This window comes from Pleurodeles waltl, chromosome 1_1 (assembly GCF_031143425.1).
Source record: "Pleurodeles waltl isolate 20211129_DDA chromosome 1_1, aPleWal1.hap1.20221129, whole genome shotgun sequence".
NCBI lineage: Eukaryota > Metazoa > Chordata > Amphibia > Caudata > Salamandridae > Pleurodeles > Pleurodeles waltl.
In genome coordinates this window covers 271,139,414-271,160,385 of record NC_090436.1, presented here as the reverse complement: position 1 = coordinate 271,160,385, position 20,972 = coordinate 271,139,414, and positions in this window count along the sequence as shown.

Here is a 20,972-nt window from a genome sequence, read left to right as displayed (position 1 = left end):
ATGTAGCATAATCGATTTGCTTATCTTGATCCTTTTTACCTTTGATTCCTGTTAGCACACTTCTTTTCTGTGCCTTAGCTTTGGCCAGGATATTTTGTGCTTTTTTAGTTCTAGGTTTCCTTAGATCTGTTCATCCGTAATCTATTCAACCGGTTGTCTCAGATTGTTCGGCAAGCTTTTTTCTGGTAAGTAATTAAGGATGTGTATACATACTTCCCTAAGAACCTGATATGTTGTCCTTGATGAGTAAGCTTCTACTCTTTCCATTTTGGCTGGTATGGCGTGCTAATTTTTGCATCGTGTACACCCAAGGTGTAATAGGAGTAGTTGAGGAAAGATTTTTAGTACTTTCTCAATGCACTCTAGATGCTCAAGATCATACCCGCTGAATCAATTGCAAATTTGTATTGAGTGATCAATTGCCCAGCTGATATTTTCCCTGACGGTACTTCACACTCTTCAGGAGTATTAACACACTCATCAAGTAATGAGTTAATAACTGGGTCAACACTTATTTGGTGCCCTTGCAAGGCTAGACTATCAGAGTAACAGCTGCTCAATCTGTCTGATGGTATTACATCAGAAGATGTCACTGGGAATAGCTGCAGCAGTATGGAGGGGGCTGGATTCAAATTAATGCTATCATTGATATAACCAGATGAGCAAGGGTTCTTTTCATTTTTCTTTTAGTTTTTATTTCAAATTTATCACTCTCAGTGCTGGTATCATTGTTATTGCTGCTACTCCCAAGAGTATTTTCCCTTTAGAGCTGGATGATTTCTGCTAGTCATTGAGGTATATTTTTATATTTTTAATGAATCTATCTTCCTCTTCCAGTACCTTTCCAATTTAAAAAGCTCAGTAGTTATTGTGGCTTTTACTGAATTATATTTTTGCTTCAAACTGACCATGATTTCTGCTCTTATGTCAGAAAACACTATGCTTTTCTCCTCTTCCTCTTTCTTTCCCACTGTCCTTGTTTCGTTTTCCTTTTGCCTGTTCTTTTATTTCATTCCCAGTTCCTCCACTTCTGAATTTAACGTCCTACTTTGAGTGAGCTGAATCGAGTCATGCCAAGAGCACTGTATCAGCCAAAGGTGGCCTAGCTAATCCGATCTCTGTCACTGCCATTTGTTTGTTCGTTCAGCTCAGATAATTCCTCCAAATAAATGTCTATGCATTGCACCCCAAGCTGCCATCAGCTGGTCCCTGCTCTCTGCCAGTCTCCATGAGGGAACAGTCTTGGTTGTAACAATTAGCAAAGCACACTGGGGTGGTGAATCAGCAAACCTGGGTCCCCTGGGCTAGTGCCGAGGGTCCCAAAGTGATGGCAACCTCCCCATCTTTTCTGGGCTTTGTTGTCACATAGGCTCTCATTATTCTAATGAGACTACTGGATTTGAGCGGCAGAATCACTTGTGCTGTGGGGGCCTTAGTCTGAACCCACTACAGGTGACACCTGTCAGTCTAATCCAGGTTTTGCTCCGGCTAACTAGCAGTGCCTCATCTCCACCCAAGAGCAGGGATGATGGGGCAGCCGAGCACATGACACAATTGACTCCTCAGGGAAATCATGGTCAATAAGGTTTTAATGAAGCAACTGCATCTTAGATAAGAAAGCATGTCCTGCAATAACTAGGACGATGAAGCATGACAGGATTAAAATTGTGACAAGGAGAGTAAAGCATAAAAACAATGCTACCATATTGTCACTAGATTCATTAAAATAATTCCTACCTACGCTATGTTAGAGCACAGCATGTTAAGCTCTTGTTCTGCTCTTCTGGTTCCCCTGGGAAGACATCATCCCTCATACCTGAGCATGAGGCCTGTAGTCTACAAAAGCAGCTGTAGCGAAGCACTCAGCAATCAGCATATAGTCGTGCTCATCTGGCTGGAATCTCCCTCTAACGTGTATGGGACAGAGAAGTGTTTTTATAATAAAACAGCTGATGTTCTGAGAAAATGTCCCTACGTAAGGATGTGTATGTTTCTATGACCACTAGAGACAAAGCGTTACCACGTTTACTGGCAACTTATCTTACTGCAGCCTTGAGAAAAGCACAGAGTGAAAGAAATGTCTTGTTTAGGAACGCAGTGCTGACCTAGGCAAAGAACAGCTAGATAGAGAAAAATAAAACAAGACCGTAAATGTGGCTATTGTTAAAATTATAAACGAAGCTGAATAAAATATATCTAGGTTAAAGTGCACAGCGGCAGGCCCAGTTTGATAAAATAACATATATGGAGCTATAACTAAAGTGGCTACACAACATGGTCACTGTTAGAACTGTCAGCCTTAGGGTGGTCTTCCCCCACACCTTTCTCCTCCTCCACTTTTCTGAACCTATTTTTGTTGGCCTTAGGACTCTGTACATTTTACCATTGCTAATCAGTGCTAAAGTGTTTGTGCTTACTCCTCTAAAAGCATGATTAGGTTGACTATACCCAATTGGCATATTTAATTTACTTGTAAGTCCCTTGTAGAGTGGTATACCATACCCAGTAAATTAAATGCTACTAGTTGGCCTGCAGTACCTATTGTGACACCCAATTAAGTAGCACTGTAAAACATGTCCCATGCCTGCCACTGCAGCCTGAATACAGTTTCAAACTGTCTTTTTGACTTGGCATGTAAACCCTCTTCCCAAGTCTTAACTGTCACGACTTACGTGCTGCTTTACCCTGGAGGCCGCAGAGCGAGTGGTATGGATCCTGTTCTTGAATGTTCGGCCTTGGCCCAAGTAGGGGTGACTCTTTCTGGTAGCCACGGTGCTGCGGGCAATGGGTACGCCAAAAGCAGGCTGTGTCCCTCAGAAGTAGTGCCAGAGGGAAAAAAACCCTGAAAGGGGAAAAAACCTCCACAAAGATAGATTCCTGTAACAGGAACAAAAAGAAGAGGTAACAGCAGGAGCAAATACAGGAAAATATACTGGAACCGACGAGAACCAGCACAGGAATACAAGGAAGCAGGAGCAAAGACACCATCCAAACAGAAAGTGTTGCAGCACAAGGTGAGAAAGAATCACAGCCCTTAAATATCAACAAACAGGAAAACGACCAACAGGAAGTAAAAGGACACCATCTTAGATAGGGAAAAGCACATAGAACAGAATGGACTAGGAACCATAGAGAATAGGGAACAAGGAATGCTGAGAAGAGAAGGGTAACATGGGAAGGGGGAAAAAACATAAAGGAAGGCACAACCAGATGTCCAGAGAAAAAGAAGAAAAGAAGAGAAAAGAACAGGTGAGTGGGGGTGCGCTGAAAAAGAACGAGGCCCCATGCCCAATTTGGGCTCTTAAATTACAGAGCAGAATGGGGGGCGCTGCACGTCTTAGGACCGCGTACTGCGGCCCGAGCCAAATGTTCGGCTCGTGCCACGAGCAGCGGCGCAACATTAACCTCCTCCTTTATTATATATAGGTCACCGCTAAGGTAGGCCCCAGGTAGCCCATAGGTCAGAGTTCTGTGTTATTAAAAGACTGGACATACACTTTTAAGCTTTACATGTCCTGGTAGTGGATAACTCCTGAATTAATTTTTCACTACTGTGAGTCCTACCCTAGTCATAGGATTACATTGTGGATTCCTTCTTAGATTTAATAAACTGTAATTTTTAATCGGGAGCTGGTACCTATTGCATGTTTGGAATTGTGATAAAAAACCCTATTTAATGGCAAAGTCGGGTTTTTGATTACAATGTTGAAAATACTACTTTTAGGAAGTTGCCATTTTCCTTCCCTTAGCCCTTTTGTGCCTGTAGCCTGTCTTGAGGCACATGACTGGATGTAACTGACAGGCTTTGTTAACTCCTCCCAGACATTCACAGAATAGAGGGATTAGGTGTGCCTGGATGGGGCATCAGCTGGCAAGAAATGGGGGCAAAGCTGAGCACGGCCCCACTTGCAACTGATTAGGGAATGTTCTGCCTTCACACAAACAACCTATCATCTCCACATTGTTAATGCAGCCAGCCTGGAGCCAAGGTAAGGGAGTCAGGAAATCCAATGCACTTCAAAGCCACTGTTTAGAAGCTTCTCCCACCTTCCAGAACCAGGGCACTAATGTGTAAAGCATATCTCAGACACTAGGTCTTCAGTATACTTCTGGACCTGTTGATACTCTGCCAGGAAGAAGTACTGCTGTGCTGCTGAAAGGACTGCCACTCTGCTGGATTGCTGGTCTAGTGCTGCCTTCCTGAAAACATCCCTTTCTGCCTTGCCCTCCTGCTTGGGGAAGAAGGACTGTGCTTGCAACTTAAACCCGAATCATCAGAGTGACTCCAAAGGGCTAGGTTGCTGGCCTCCTGATCTGAGTCTTAGGGACACAAAGGCTTCCTCCATCTTGGATCGAAGATCTGAACCCAAACTGAGTGTGTCTGACCCTCCAAGTGTTGCCCCACCAGATCCAGACTCTTGGAAGTGGTATTGAAGGTGACCAAATGGCCAAAATCCATAAGTGAGGACTGAAACAATATTTGGCTACAAATGCTCTGAGAACCAGGAGGAAACCGGTACCAATATGCTTGTCTACACCTCGAGGTGCATCACCAGCCAGATTAAATTTGCAGCTTTTCCCAGTACGTTCTTGTCCTCAGAAGCAAATTCTGTTGGGAGGTCTTTCACCAAAGGGGTATCCAGTCTTGTTGAACTGTCTTTGACTACAGCCATCTGTCTCGTCCTGCTGGAGATTTTCAACATCCTGTTCAGAGACTATGGCCCTCATTCTGACCTTGGCGGGCGGCGGAGGCCGCCTGCCAAAGTCCCGCCGTCAGGTTACCGTTCCGCGGTCGAAAGACCGCGGCGGTAATTCTGACATTCCCGCTGGGCTGGCGGGCGGCCGCCTTCAGGCCGCCCGCCAGCCCAGCGGGAAAGAGGCTTCCACGATGAAGCCGGCTCGGAATCGAGCCGGCGGAGTGGAAGCTGTGCGACGGGTGCAGTTGCACCCGTCGCGTATTTCACTGTCTGCGCAGCAGACAGTGAAATACATTTATGGGCCCTCTTACGGGGGCCCCTGCAGTGCCCATGCCAGTGGCATGGGCACTGCAGGGGCCCCCAGGGGCCCCGCGACCCCCCCTACCGCCATCCGGTTCCCGGCGGGCGGACCGCCGGGAACTGGATGGCGGTAGGGGGGGTCGGAATCCCCTCGGCGGCGCAGCTAGCTGCGCCGCCTTGGAGGATTCCAATGGGCGGCGGTACACTGGCGGGAGACCGCCAGTGTTGCCGGTCCGACCGCGGCTTTACCGCCGCGGTCGGAATGCCCATTGGAGCACCGCCGGCCTGTCGGCGGTGCTCCCGCGGTCCTCCAACCCGGCGGTCATGGACCGCCAGGGTTGGAATGACCACCTATGTCCGAACATAGAAATCTTCACTGAGGCTTCAACCAAACTCTTCCCAATGGCGACAGTCCCTCCTCAGATGCTTCCTGCAGCATTGCCCGCTGAACTTTATCCAGTACACAGAGAGCTCCTTGTGACGTTCAGCGCGCCATCTGCAATGTTGATAAACATTACATTATGATGTTATGGTCCATAGTTGCATGTTCTTGTCATGCTGACTGACTGTTTATTCTAAAAGACACTAGTGCTGGTATTTATTTTGCTGATATAGGGTCTTGATTTTGAGATTTTACTTTAGTATACTGATGTGATAACCCTTTCTTTATTTTCAGTGGGCCTTTTTCTTTTATTTGATGTGAACGTAATAGTTTTTGATCTGATTCTGTTTACGTAATTTCAGACTTTTCTTTTTTTTTTATAGGACTAGTTCAAAATGTCTGGGACATTTTCTTCTTGAGGGTAAAAGGATCTTTTGGTGCTGGAACTGTGTATACTTTAATTTCAAAATGGAGGCTGCAATTTATTAGCATTATTCTTTGTAAACTTGATATTGGAGTTTCGAGCTTAGCTGTCAATTGATGCAATTTTACGGATTTTTGTCTGCCTTACTTGCACTGTTGCACCCGTAGTGTTTCATTTTATTTCGTCCTTTGAATTCAAGTTGGTCTTGAAAGTGTCTCTGGGAATTGTGCAGTGATTATAATCATGTTTTAGGTCATCTATTAGTGTTCCAAAATGCTTGGCATTGATTGACTAGTATCCATCATTGGTGATCATGTGCATTATAGGGAACAAGATTGAATAGAGGATTCTAATTGAACAGGTTTGGAGTGCAGTGATTTATTTTCTGTTGATCTCTAGAATGGCGGATGCCATTATTTGTAATGAATCCACTTGAACCTTCTTGACCTCTGCGGTCCATTTTAAGTACTAGTGCAGTGGTTCCCCACCTGTGGTCCAGGGACCCCTGGGGGTCCTTCAAGCCTCCTCAGAGGGTCCGCCACTGCTTAGAAAATTAAAATTAAATAATATTAAAAGATTAGGTCCTCAGCTTTAAGTAATGACTCATTGGGGGGTCCCTGGATTTCAGTAATGATTCAGTGGGGGTCCCAGGATTCCAGTAATGATAAAGTCGGGGTCCACAGAAGTCAAAACGTTGGGAACCACTGTACTGATGTATTCCTTTCCATAACACAGAAGAGTCTTGGGGTGGAGATATGTTACATAATGGGCCCAGAATTATCCTCATCAGTTAGGAAGTCTTGCTTTTTTTAGTTTAATCAGAGAGCGCTCTTTGGCCCTAGCTGCTGTCTTCTGCCGGTGGTCCACTCCTATTTAATATGATACAGGAGGTGGGCCCGTTGAATTTGGGTTGCTCTGATTATGGCAGAGGCGATGGCAGAGGTTGGTGGTGTAAGGCCTGGAGTAGTGCTAGTTTTTTCACTTCATAAATGTATTAATGGTCCAGGCTGTTTACTTGATGCACTGTTTCTATTAATTACAGAAGTCTCTTCACTGTGCTATTCTGTGTAAGTGTTTTATAAAGTGATTTTCCACCTAAAAAGATTTGTTGAGGAGATATCCTTTTGGAGTGGTGATGATGAAAGGGGTGGACAGTATTTCATAGAGGGCAGTTTGCATTATGCTGTTCCAAAAGTTCCCCACTTTGTATTTGTATCATCACTGGATGGCCTCTACACTCTAGCCAAGCTGGTGGGCGATTTGAGAGCCTCATGATCCCACCTCAATGCATATTAGACAAGTGCTGGTGGCTCACGACTGCCATTGTGTCTTTCTTCTCTTGCTGGGGCTAACTGGTATCTTGGAGATAATTTTGTACAGAAGGTTGAAGGTTTAAGGGGCTCTCCAAGTGTGCATGCCTTCCGCAAACTAAGGGCCAGATTTACAAGGTCCTTTCTCTACCAGAGCTTCACTTTTTGTGACGCTTCGGTGTCGCTAACCACCCCTCCATATTTACAAGGAGGTGTAATGCCACTTTTTGTGGCTTTATGCCTCCTGGTAAATATGGGCCCCTTCGATGCAGTTTTCTGTGTCAGAGGGGCATGCGATGGGTGTTGCAGAGGGCATTCCATCGCAACACCCATTGCTTTTGATGGTTCCCCATATTTATGAGAAATCATAAATCTGTGGCAGTGCCAAAAAATAACGCCACCACAGGGCTGGTGTTAGCAAGGCAAAATGAGGAGGAATGCTTTTATTTCTCCTCTTTTTTATTGTTTCTATGTGTGATGCATTCTGCAGCACACATAGAATGAGCAAAATACAATGGATGATTGTTTATGTACAGGTGCCCCTTGCGATAGAGTATACATACCACCAAGATATAAATCGGCCCCTTAAACTCTAAATGTTTACATTTATTTTAATATGTAGATGTTGATGACCTCTGCACCATATCTATTTAACTTTTACTGAAGAAAAACATTTTATTTTCAGTTTTCTCAGTATTTTATTGACTATACTTGCCGGCTTGACAATGTGGTGGACATTTTTTAGGTATGAACATTTATAGACGCCCGCTTTGTCTAGCTATCGTCTACATTTAGTACAGTTCACGTCCTGCTGTCTGTTACAAAGCAAATCGCGTCCTTGAAACTTCATATTACAAACTCAATATTCTAGAAATAAAGGATAGACCGTGATGTACATTTGGTTGTCACAAGACTCTAAACACTAACGAACAGAATGCTCTGACTTTCAATATGAAAATATTGGGAATGCGGCGTATAAACATTCTTAAAGTTATGGAAGTGAGGGACATGCGTTTTTTTTTTTAGTAAAGCTCATTTTTTGCTAGCAATGAAGGTGGCCAATAGTGTATTTCTATCGATGGCATTCCCTATTTCTATGGAATAATTATCATTCTTCATATGTAAGTGCTTCGCGAACCTATAGTTCACTCAAACTTTAACAGAACTGAACACCATTGTAACTAGCCCTTTACTGAACACAAGATAGTCTGGCATGCGAGATGCAGGCCCTAGCGCATGTCCTCGCAGGCTGGACCCTAAAAATGATGTATTCCTCTGCAAAAAGGAATGGAGAATACATTGAAAACATGCTAATAATCAATAGCGCAATGCGTTGATAGCTGCAAGCTATTTTAGTACATATGTTTCATGTGCCTTACTTTGTGTGTTTTACTATTATTAGATTTTGCTTGTTAATTTTCTTCAGCTGTAGTCATATGCACTAGCACGAAACGTGCTATTTTTAAAAGAATCTGGGAATCTGGGGTTAGGTTAGGAGCATGAAGGTCAATTCAATTAAATGCCAGGGATAGAGGAAGTGACATCATATGCCCTTTGACCTTCAATTACATTGACATGCTTACACATACGTACATTCATACTTATACTGTCTAATGTAAGCACTCACCCTCAAGCAGGCACATAACATACAATTAAACACATTTGTTTACTTACTTCAGCTGTCAAGGAGGGCAGTAGTCCAGCTAATTGTACTCCATTTTTTTTTACTACACTAATAGACAATAATTAAACATTATTTACTATTAGTAAACCAAAAAATGAGAGAAAACAACGAGAAAAGAGCTCCAACCGACGTCCATAACCACTCTGTTCCTAGCATTGAGTTTGCCACCTCTGAAGCCAGAGGTCGCAAAGACAGTGCCAGGGCTCACAAGGGGCAAGCGAGGGGTCTCAGCTGCGACCGCTGGTGACCCCTAAATGACGCCCATGGTTAGGAGGTTTGCATACACCACCTGATTGTCTTACTTGGCCTTTAAGCACTTGTTGTGGCATTCAAGATCTACTGTTGTGCCATGTACAGATGCTGTTGTTCATTTGCATTACTAGTTGATTACTATCTGGTCGTATTACTGTATGGATATTGAGGGGAGACTTCAGGGAAGCTACTAGACCAACATTTCCTTGGTAGGGTGGCTAACATTTCAAGCATTTCAGAATCAAATTCATAGCTACTTGTAGGTGATTATGTCATTGTAGTGATATCATGCATATGAGTCATTTTTTGGACAAGACGTGGCAAACAACACTTTTAAAAGCAAACTGGGCCTCTGATGTTGATCTACACATAACAAGACTCAACAACTGTACAAGAACGGTATAGCAGAACAAATAGTAAATAAATACACTGTAGTACACATTAGATGAGTTTACCTAGTGTCTTGTGACATTCCTAGGTCATATTCTATTTTCTTTGATAATAAAAGGTAAATGATTGGCTGGGGCAAGTGATCTGCTGTTGAACTCCAAGGGCACGTTGCAATAGTTTCAACTTCAAAATACTTTTAGACATTATTTTGACTTCCTTCCTTCTCCCTAACACCAGGCATTTAAATGATGGACTTTAAGCACATTTCTCTAATTAATGTTCTATTTCATTAATCCAATCAACGAACTAAGGGGCATATTTATACTTGGTTTGCTCCATTTTAGCGTCATTTATTTTGACACTAAAACAGCTGAAACCTGACTCCATATTTATATTTTGACGCTAGAACCGTCTAGTGTCAAAATATAGGAGTTAGTGTCATGTTGTGGATGCAGCAAACTACCTTGCCCTAATTAGATGCAAGGTAGGCCTTCCCATCCACAAGATGACTCTAACCCCCTAGCGCCATATTTCTACTCTGGCACAGAAACGACATGCATGGAGTAGTCGGACCAAAATAATGGTGCTAAGCCTACTTAGCACCATTATTTAACTCCTGGGTTAGGGGATCTGTGGTCCTATTTCCATGGCCAAACACCATGGAATGGCCCCAAAGATGCCCACCCCAAGCCCCAGGAACACCCCAACCGATACTAGAGGGACATCTTAGGATGGGGGACCCCATCATGGATAAGTACAGGTAAGTATAAAAAAAAAATCTGTGTACTTGGGGACCCCTTACATGAGGCTCTATGCATGGCACTCGGTATTATGGCCTTGCCTAGGGGACGCTGGCCCCCTGGGCTGGCCATTGAGGTGGTGGGCATGACTCCTGTCTTTACTAAGACAGGAGTCATGTTTGGCTGGTAGTACGTCAGAAAATGACGGTAGGCTCGTTAGTGGCATATTTAATGCCACTAACCAGCCTAGCACCATTTCTGGCCCACTACCGCCTTTTCCTCTCCCGCCACCCCCCCGGCTAGCGTCTTTTCTTATGATGTTAGTCTGTCCTTTGCACCACTGTGCACCAGTCCATAAATATGGCATACGCCTGGCGCTCTGGATTTTGATGCAAAACTGCATTAGTGCATAATCCATACGTATGGGCCTTAGTTTTTAAAATGCACTGCTACCTTAACATGGCATCCAGGCACCAATACATAGCCAAAGCAAAGCTGGAGACGGCACTGATGTGGGAACAGATAATTGTAAAGTTTGTTTCTGGAAGTACAGAAGACTCAAGTCACACTAAAGCTCAGAAGGGAGGAATTCGGGGGCTTTGTGATCAGAAAGGTGAAGGAGAAGACTCCTTTACACCTACATATTTAAAATATGCAGGTGGTTGGCTGTTGCAAAGTGTAGGGTTCTAGCAGGGACATCAGGAGTGATGCAGTGCTAAAGAAAGAGAGGGCCTGTTTGCTTGAAGTTCACAGCGACAAATAACCAACATTTTGAAGGTAGATTGATGACTGGGCATCAATGGAGAGTAGAGGGGTGAGACGTGTTGGCAGATCGAGTGGGTAGCCCTTGGATGAGACATGTAGCAATATTTTGAATGATTTGGAGGCAGTGAAAGGCAGGAAGTTCAAGAAAGAGTTTCCATGATCTAGTCACAAGAAAATATATGAATGTACAACTGTAGTATGAAAGTTAGAGTTGAGAAATGGGATGATGTTGTATTGCATACAAGAGTAGTGAAGGCAAGTGGAAGAAACACAACAGATCTGTTCAAAGTAGGTGATAAGATGGTAAAAAAGCCAAAATGTTTTTTCTGACTCAAACATGATGGGCAATAAGCCATGCCCTCCAGCTATCAAAGAGAAGACCACATCTTTGGAGGTCTTCTAAAGATCAGGATGTCTGGTTTGTCAGTTTTGATTTTTAATTATACTTCATCAAAGAGGCAACTGCTAGAATTTCTCTTGAGCAGAAGCCATACAATAGCTGAAAGATTGCTTTAGGTATCATATGCATAGGACTTCTGAGAGAAACCAAAGTGTAGTGTGGTAAAGCTAACAGAATAAGCTAAAGAATGTAAGGCCCAGACTGAATCCAAATAAGACTCCGCAAGATAGGAGTTTTGAACATGACAGAAATGGGGGGGGGTTATAAGGAGAGGGATGGGCCATTTGTGACCTCACTGATAAAATAAAAGGTAAGTTACATCAAAGCAGGAACCTTGAACAATACATTGCTCTATCTGGATGATAAGCACTAGATGAGAAATGCAAAACTAAGATCCGGTAACATCAGGAACGCTCTACATCCTTGACTGCTCTACCTCCCTGATCAAGAATCAAGTGCAACTTTTGTGACAAAAAGAAGAGCTACTTCCAATCAATGGCATGAGCAGACAGTGGCTTGAACACTGCTAAGAAAATAATCAAAGTCTATGAAGGAGGAGATTTGGGGGTTGTTTTTCAGGGAATTTTCAGAGACAAGGAACAAAAAGATAGATGTGAAGTTACATTAGGATGATTTCTGATAATGTCCGGTGCAATTTTTCTTTAAATTAAATCTGTGCATAATCTCTGGAGTCACAAGAATAAAAAACACTCAGGTTTATTTATGTTCTGGTTTAATGCAGAATGTAGCTTTCCTTCTGTTATGTCACTGTCTGCCTGTCAATAGCATCCTGGTACTGTTTCCGCCCTTCTTACATCCACCATTCCCTTATAATCTCTCCCTCAGCTTTTTACCTCTTCTTGCTGGCAGTGGTAATTCTAACTTCCTCCTGCTCTACTCTATAAATCTAATTTCTCTGCAGCCTCTTACATTCTCTTCATGTTACTTCCCTCTTACATCTCTTGCTGCTTCTGCCTCTCTTACATCTACCACTGCCCTCCATGCTCTATACATCTCATCTCTCTCCTAACAGCTAACCTTTAGTCACTGGGTATACCCTCTTACATCTAACTCATCCTTCCGCTATTCTTCTCCCTCTACTTTTCTTCCCCAGTCATATTCCTAACTCTCTTAGATCCCCCTCTCTCAATCATTCTCTCTCCCTCTTCTTCCTTTCTCCTGCTGGCTCTAACTCATACATTTATCTCTCCCTCATTTATCCCTCCCAACCATGTCCTACTTTTACCTTTTATACTTTCTCACTGGTTCTTCCCCTTGTACTTCCACCTATCCGCTTCCCATCTCTTCCCCCAGCCTCTTACCTACTCATGCTGGCTCTGCCTCTCTTGCGCATATTCCTCCTGTCAATGTTGTCCTCATCTCTCCCCATCCTCTAACCTCTTGCTGTTTCTGCCCAGCTGACACTGACCACTCCAATTTGTCTCCCTTTCCTAGCTTTCTACATTTTCTCACCCCTCTTCCATACAACTCAGCACTCAATGCTCTACTCTTCACCACTCATTTCTCATATCTCCCCGGGTCTCAAACCTTCTCAATGATCCTTTCCCTCTTACATCCATGTCTCCACACCCTAGCTCCAATCCTCTAACCTTCTCTCACTGGTTCCGTCCCTCTTGCACTCACATCTTCCCTTCAAGTCTCTCATATGGTCTCCTGATTGTTCTGACCCTTTTCTTCCACATCTCTCATCCATATTTATTCACCTTTGTACTCTTACTTTTCTTCTCCGGTTTTGCTCTGCTCACATATTTTTCTTCCATGCTATGTTATGTTATGTTACTGGTATTTTTATACTGAGCTTGTCACCCGTGAGGGCATCCAGGCACTGTGAAGCTGGTGTGTGAGCCCAGCCCTGGAGGCCTTACTCAAAGAGCCAGGTCCTCAGCTTCTTAGTGAAAAAGAGTGGAGGAGGACATGGTGTGTTGTCGCAGGTTGTTCCAAGCCCTATTCTTCAATTCTCAGCTCTTCCCCAGGCTCTCACATTTTCTTGCTGATTCTACCCATGTCCCCTTCATCTCCACACTTACTCTCATACATTCTAACACAGTATTTTACCTTCTCCTACTGGTTCTGCAACATTTATGTCTCTTATACCCCTCTTAACTGTACTCACCTTTTAGATCTTCCCACAGTCTCTAACCTTTTTCCCTTGTTCCCAATAACTTACCCCACATGTTGGAGGCTAGGTATTTGTAGGGGTAACTACGCACCTACCACTAGCAATGCACCTCAAACACAGGGTTGTGCCCAGTCAAGGTCCCACAAAGTAGCCCCCGGCTCAACCCGTGGTAGTGTGGCATCGAGAAGCCAGGCTTAACTCAGGAGACATGTTTGTAAGGCATTTAAACACACCAATACAGTAAAGAAGTGAGACAGAACACTCAACAAAAATCCCACACCAATTTATAAAAATTGTAAAAATGTTATCTTTAACATGGCACCAAAATTACAAAAATCCAATATAGGGAACCAGAAATATGCATTTTTAAAGTTTGAAAAGTAAAACTAGCTCTTAGAAGGAAATAGCTCTCAAAGGGAAGGTTGCACTGAACCGGAACACAGTCAAGAGTTCCAGCCATCAGCAATGTAACACTTTTACACGTACTTCCAGAAGTGTTACTTGATGCAGCAAAGTGATCCACAACCCCAGTCCCAGGTTCCAAAATCTCTAAGTTGCTCCTAGGGACATTGGGACTACAGTTCTCACAATGCACATGGCAAAAATCCTTGCAAGTCCACTGGATGCACTCAAGGTTGGGGACTTTTGTAGAAGTTGTTGCAAGGAAGCTCGTTTAACCTATTCAGGGAGTCCACTCCTGAGTCCTTTTTGAAGCAAAGCAAGTACTTTGGGCTGTGGTTCCAGTGTGTAACAGGAACAGTCCTTAAGTGCGCAGGCCTCTGGGTTGCAAACCAGGGTTTCAACAGGGCAGACCTTCTTCTACTTGTGGTTTCAGGCAGCAGATCTGAATTCCAATGCAGATAAGGCATTTTAATTCAGTCATCTTGGGGGACAGTCAGTGGGCATCCTTGTCCAATGAGCTGCAGGGTGCCACCCAGAAGTATGACAACTTCCTCCAAAGTGTGGCATAGATAGTCAAAGATAGATAGGTTTCCTCCAGAGGAGTAAGATCTGGCAAAACCAACCCCCTAGTGTAGCTCATGTTCATTAGTCCCCCCTCTGGACATCTGCAAATTACTTTCCTAAACCCACCATCTATCTGTTGGGTACAGGGGTGAGAGGGCAGGCCTGGCTGCATTCCTTTCTGATTGGTATCCTTTTAAAGCATCAGGTTGATTCCCTCAGCCCCCTTCCTGGCCTGGATTCACCATCTGCCTAACTCCCCATTCAGATAACCTCTGCTCAGTGCGGCCACTCATCACCCCATCAAAGCAGCCTGGCTAATCCTGTTAGGGTTGACAAATCAGAAGAGACAACTAGCAGAATATTGTTTGGTTTACAGCAAAGAACATCTCATAACATATTTTCAGTATCAATTATGATAAATTCAACAATTGCAAATTCTTGCATTTATCATTACCATTCATTTGAGTCCTTTCATTGAATTCATCTTTTTCCTAGAAATATTTAGGCTTATGAGAAATATTTCTATTATAGCCTATGGAGCTAACTTTCTACAATGAGGGAAAATGAAAGGTGCAGTTTGTCCCTCACCAGGGCATACAAAACATATTTTATAATGTCCCTGCTTATAGTGTCATGGCACCCTACCCCTGGGACACTTAGGGGAGATCTTGGGGATGACTTACACGTAACACTAAGGTAGATTGTCACTTTGACAGGACCTTTAATTTTAAAGTCGAATTTGAAAACATTTTACATTTTAAAGACAGTCTGCAAGGCAGGGCTGCCTTTATAAATGGCATCAGGCATAGAGCAGCTCACACTCTAGTGCAGGAAATGTACTGGGCCTCTAAACATCCCTGCCCTATGATATACTAGAGATATATAGGTAGTTTGAATCCCCCTTGCCCTATTATCTACTAGGGACTTACAAGGTCTGCCATTTCCAATTGGAATTATAACATTGTGCCATTTGACTATATGCCTTTTATTAAGAGAACTGGCCCTGGGCCTGTTAAGCGGAGGCCAGGGTGCAGCCAGGGTCAGTTACCATCAGTATCAAGCAGAAACATTGGGGTGAACATGCTAAAAGGGTGACTTTCTCACACCACATTTCCACTTCTTCTTTTCATCACCCTTCCTTTTGTTCCGCTGGCTCTGCTGCTCTTACACCACTCTCTCATTTCCATCCTCTATTCTTACCTCCTCTTAACTTATCTTACCTTCTCTTGCTGGTCCTGCCCGCTTCAAACCCTAATATTTTCCCCTTTCTGTGTGAAAATGGGTTACTGGTTGACTGGGGTGTAAGCCCTGGTGAAGTAGCAACCACAATCCTTGTCGGAGTAAGGTACAAGCAAACACCACATTAACCTGTGCTCGACTCCCTGGTAGAGTGGCATAGAGCAGTCAGACTTAACGTAGAGTCAGTTTGTAAAGTATCTGTACAACACTTCAAACAGTAAAACATTAAAATCACCACACAAAAAGAAACCCACACAAAGTTAGAAAAATAAAGCAAACCAAAATTAATAAAACAAGACCAAAACGACAAAAATCCAATCAGTAGAACGAATGAATTTTTTAAACAATAAAGTGAATATAGCACCATCAACACAAAGTGCGGACTGGGGAAATCTGGGCGCACTGGACCGTTCCAAATTCGAAATTTCAAGCTGGCGCTATGGAGCACAGGTTGGATACCATCCCAGGTTAGTCCCGCCGACGTTTTACCCTATCAAGTTATTGTGCCAAGGGTCTTGTTTGCTTTGGAGAGGGCCACAAGGCACAAGGAGAGTGTTTCAGTGGCTGTCAGTGTGGAGTGAAGAGCAGGCCTGGGGTCACAGATGTATAGGCTGGAGCTTCCATTTGGTGGTCGTCCATGAGTGGTTAATGCTGCAGTGTGAAGGGACGGGGTGGCAGCGCCTCACTGATTTTCAGTGCCCAAAAGCATAATTTATGCATGCAGAGCCACACCAAGGGTCCAGGACCTGAGGAGTGCCACTGGAAGGGCAAGAACTCACTGTGGCTGGGTTCAGGAGCTTGTTGGGGAGCCTTTTATGTCCATGAGGCTCAGATAAGGAGGCCATCAGATTAGCACTTGGAGAGACTCTGGGGCCATGGGTTCAAAATGAAGTTGCAGGTCCAGTTTTTCTACCCTAGCAAGAAGGTAGAAGGCCAGCATAGCAGGGCAGCAGTTCATTAAGAGCAGCATTCCAGCAAAGTGGAAGCCCTTGCAGTAACACAACAATCCTTCTCCCTGGCAGAGTATCCACAGGTCCAGAAGTACACTGAAGTGATGCTGTCTGAGGTCCAGTATTTATACACAGTTGTGCCTTTGAAGTGGGAAGAAGCTTCCAGAGGAAGGTCTTTGAAGTGTACAGATGACCCACCTTCCTGCCCTGGCTCCAGACTAACTTCGGGAGTATGCAGCCCAACTGTCAGCTACACCCCGTCAAGTGACCCACAGACAGGCTTCAAATACCAAATGGCTTTCTAAAAGTGCCATTTTCAGAACTGCCATTTAAAATCTGACCTAACCAAAAGTTAGGATTTTAAATTGTGAATTTAGAGACACCAAACACAAAGGAGTCACCTGTTCCCATTTTGAAATTACATTTATAAAACGGCATAAGGAAATTCCAATGTTATACTATTGGAGAGGTAGGACTTGCAGTTGTGAAATATTAATTTAAGAGTTTTCACTACCAGTATATGCAGAACTCAAAAGTACATGTCCAACGTTTTAAATACACTGCACTGTGCCGTTGGGCCTGTCTAGGAATTATCTTAGAGGTGGCTTATATGTATTCAAAAGGAATGTTTGGGTCTGTTGAAAAGACAGTTTAAAAACTGCACACTCAGGCTGCAATGGCAGGCCTGAGACATGTTTTAAAGGGCTTAATAAGTGGGTGGCACAATCAGTGCTGCAGTCGCACTAGTAGCATTTAATTTACATGCCCTGGGCACTGGTAGTGACACTTTACTAGGGACATATAATAAATTAAATATGTCAATTAGTTATATGCCAATGTTAATGTGCTTTAAGGAGAGAACAAAAGCACTTTAGCACTAGTTAACAGTTGCAAGGTGTGCAGAGTCCTAAGGCCAGCAAAATCAAGTAAAAAAGTTAGGGGAAAACCAGACCAAGGATACCAGGTCTAATACTCTTACTCTGTCCGTAATCTCTTACATTCTCTTGCTGACCTGCTCTTTCTACACTCTGCTTCCCCTTCTCTCTCCCCCACCCTCTTACCTTCTGACATTGGTTCTGTCCCTCCCACACTCAGCTCTACTCATACATTTTCATCCTTCCCCAGCCTGTTACCATCTACTGCTATTTATGTCCCTTTCCTTCCACTTCTCAACTCCATGCTCTCCTCACCCCTCATGTCTCTGCAGCCCCTTACTTGGTTTTGCCCCCTTACATCTACTATTCCCCTCATACTGTAGACTTCCCATACAGTTGCCACCATGGGCAGTATTTTTAGGCCTTGCATACAGACAACTCGCCTTTTTCATCTGTCCTAGAAGTGGTATAGGTAGATTGCATCACACATCTTCACTGGAAGTGACACCACTGCATTTCCCATCATTCACAGGTACAGGACATGACATCACTGCATTTTCAGCCAAAACCATCTTTAAAAGAGGAAGCCAAGTAAGAGAACTTAAGGCCTGATTCAGATTTTGGTGGAGAGGGTTACTCTATCACAAACTTGACGGATATCTCCTCCGCCGTTTTATGATCCCAATATAGCCTAAGAAGATCATAATATGGTGGATGGGATATTCCATCCGCCAAACTCTAAATAAGGCCCTTAATTTCCTATTATCCACCTGTATATGAAGTGACAACACTGGATTTCCTATCATTAATCTGATCATCACCACCCTAAAACGGCATCACTTCCTGCTTTTTCCCTACTTCACCCAGCTTATTAGGGTGTCCCACCACCCTGGTGTCACCAGAAAAGGGCTGACATAGACAATAGCGTTGTCTGTTTGGGTCTAAATGGGATTGGAAGAGTCATTGCCTAACATCCTTGTTTCACTAAAACTTGCAAGGTAAACCATCAGCATGTTCCTCACCCAGTACCCTGTACTGCCAGTCTTCACAATTACACTCAGACCTAGATGACCCAAACCCTCACATAGCAATTGCACTACATATGGATCCAACCTCATACACATCCTTCTGAATTCCACACACTCCAACTACAGAACTCACATCTCAACCTATGCTCATTAATGCTTACCCTTCACACACCAGTCATCACAGACCCTATTACCTATCACAAGCTTGACATCTTTTTCATCACAGAAACATGACTCAGCCACACAACCTCAAACATTCTAGATGTCCTTCTTCCCATATGCTACAGCATTGATCATGTTGTCTCTACACATAAGGAATGAGAAGGCCTCGCTGTCATCCATAAGTTCTCCTGATTCTGCATCCTAGTCAAGCAAGTAACACTGAAATCCTTGAAGCTGGTGATATGCCATTTCACACTCAGACCACCATCTTCCATCTCACCTACAGGCCTCCCATGTAGAATAAGGGTTCAATTGATGAATAATCAGATCTCCTCATTACCTCCTCCAACCAAAAATGCCCACATCACCCTCTTTGATGACTTTAACCTCCCAGGCAACACAAGCTAAAAAAAAAAGAGACACTCTCCAGCATTTTCAGGTAGGGTTGCTCCATTTTGAAACAGTCTTCCCCCTTCTCTGGGAGCTTTCTGAGATCTGCCTCAATTCAGGAAGGCATTGAAAAACTGGCTGTTCCCTGTTTGACCTAATCAGATACCTTCAGGGTTTCTCTATGAGATTAGTGCCATGATACTTCTGAGGTTGCAGTGCGCTTTATAAATCTATGTACAATTCAATTCAATTTGATTCTCTTCAACCTCATTGATACTCTCAATGTTGTACAGTATGTCACACAGCCAACACAGCCTCAACCTCTTAGCTCACCTTCTGTCCACTGCAAACCACCCATACCATGAATTGGACTGACCACTTTACCATTCCTATCTCCGTGCTTAGCATCCTACAGATAAACCAATGTCAACCCCAAAAAAAGACTGTGCTTTCAGATTCTTCAAAGACTTCTCCATAGATACCCTAGTGTTTGAACTCATCTCTCACTCTATCAACTCCCTGTCCAACCTTCAAAACAGCTTCAACATTTTTTTGGAAAGCTAAAATACACAAGGGCAAGTCAAAGCCTTCAGTACCCTGGTACTATAAATAACTTTCTGACAATAAATGATCCCTCTGCATACAGGAAAGAAAATGAAAAATAAACAGAAATCCTGATCATCTCTTGATACTGAAGTCCCTCCACGCAACATGCATACAGTCAACACACGTGGGCCAAAGCAAAGTACCAACATCACAAATGAAGCCACCAACAGAAGCAGAACACTTTTCAGGACAATCAAGCATTTAAACAACTCCTGCCAGACCCACGTAGTCAATAGAAATGCTCAATAGAAAAGTGCAATGCCATCTACTTTCTTCAATGAAAAAACACAGACAGTTCGACAGCACATCAACAACACTAAGGCCCATATTTATACTTTTTTAGCGCTGCATTTGAGTCATTTTTTGAGGCAAAAGTGGCGCAAACGTACAAAATACAACTGTATTTTGTAAGTTTGTTCCACTTTTGCATCAAAAAACAGCGCACATGCGGCGCTAAAGAAGTATAAATATGAGCCTAAGTTTGCTTCATCTCTTACACCCAGCCCTTCCTATGTACTCCTGCAATGGTCAGCTTTCAATTCCCTATCTCTCACATGTTTTGCTGACATACTTAACTCACTCAAAGCTAATATATGTGAAGATGATCTCTTGCCCTCATCCTTCATCAAAGCTGTTTCTGAGGACTCTCTTTTATCCCTGCTTTACATTGTCAATGCTTCCCTCACTCAAGGCGTCTTCAAAGAAGCTCCCAAGATGGGGCAATTCCTCAAACTACTAAAGAAACCTACATTAGTCCCTGATGATCTCATTAACGTCTGACCCAACATTCACCTACCATTCACTAGCAAGATCCATAAAACATGCAGTCCATGTTCAACTCCTTGACAACCATCCAGCATGGAAACCACTATCTTACACATCACAGAAGATGCCCTCTTGTCCACAGATTAAATTATGATATGTCTACCTCCTGATATTACTGGGTCTCTCACCTGCCTTCAACATATTCTACCATCCCACCCTCACATGCCCCCTGGAGTGTCAAATGGAATTCTTCAGCAAAGTCCTTAATGCTTCTCCTCCTGCCTTTCCACAGACAGCATGTTGGGGAACATGGGCACCTCTAGATCACAAAAGATTCCAATCTCCTATGGAATTTCCCAGGGTTTAACAGTGTATCCTGTTGTCTTCAGCTTTTACATGGAGCTTCTTGGCGCTCTACTCAGAGATACCAGAGTCAAGACTCACCCATATGCTGATGATTCACAACTCTACTTAAAAATGTCATCTGCTCCAGACATCCAATGCCAG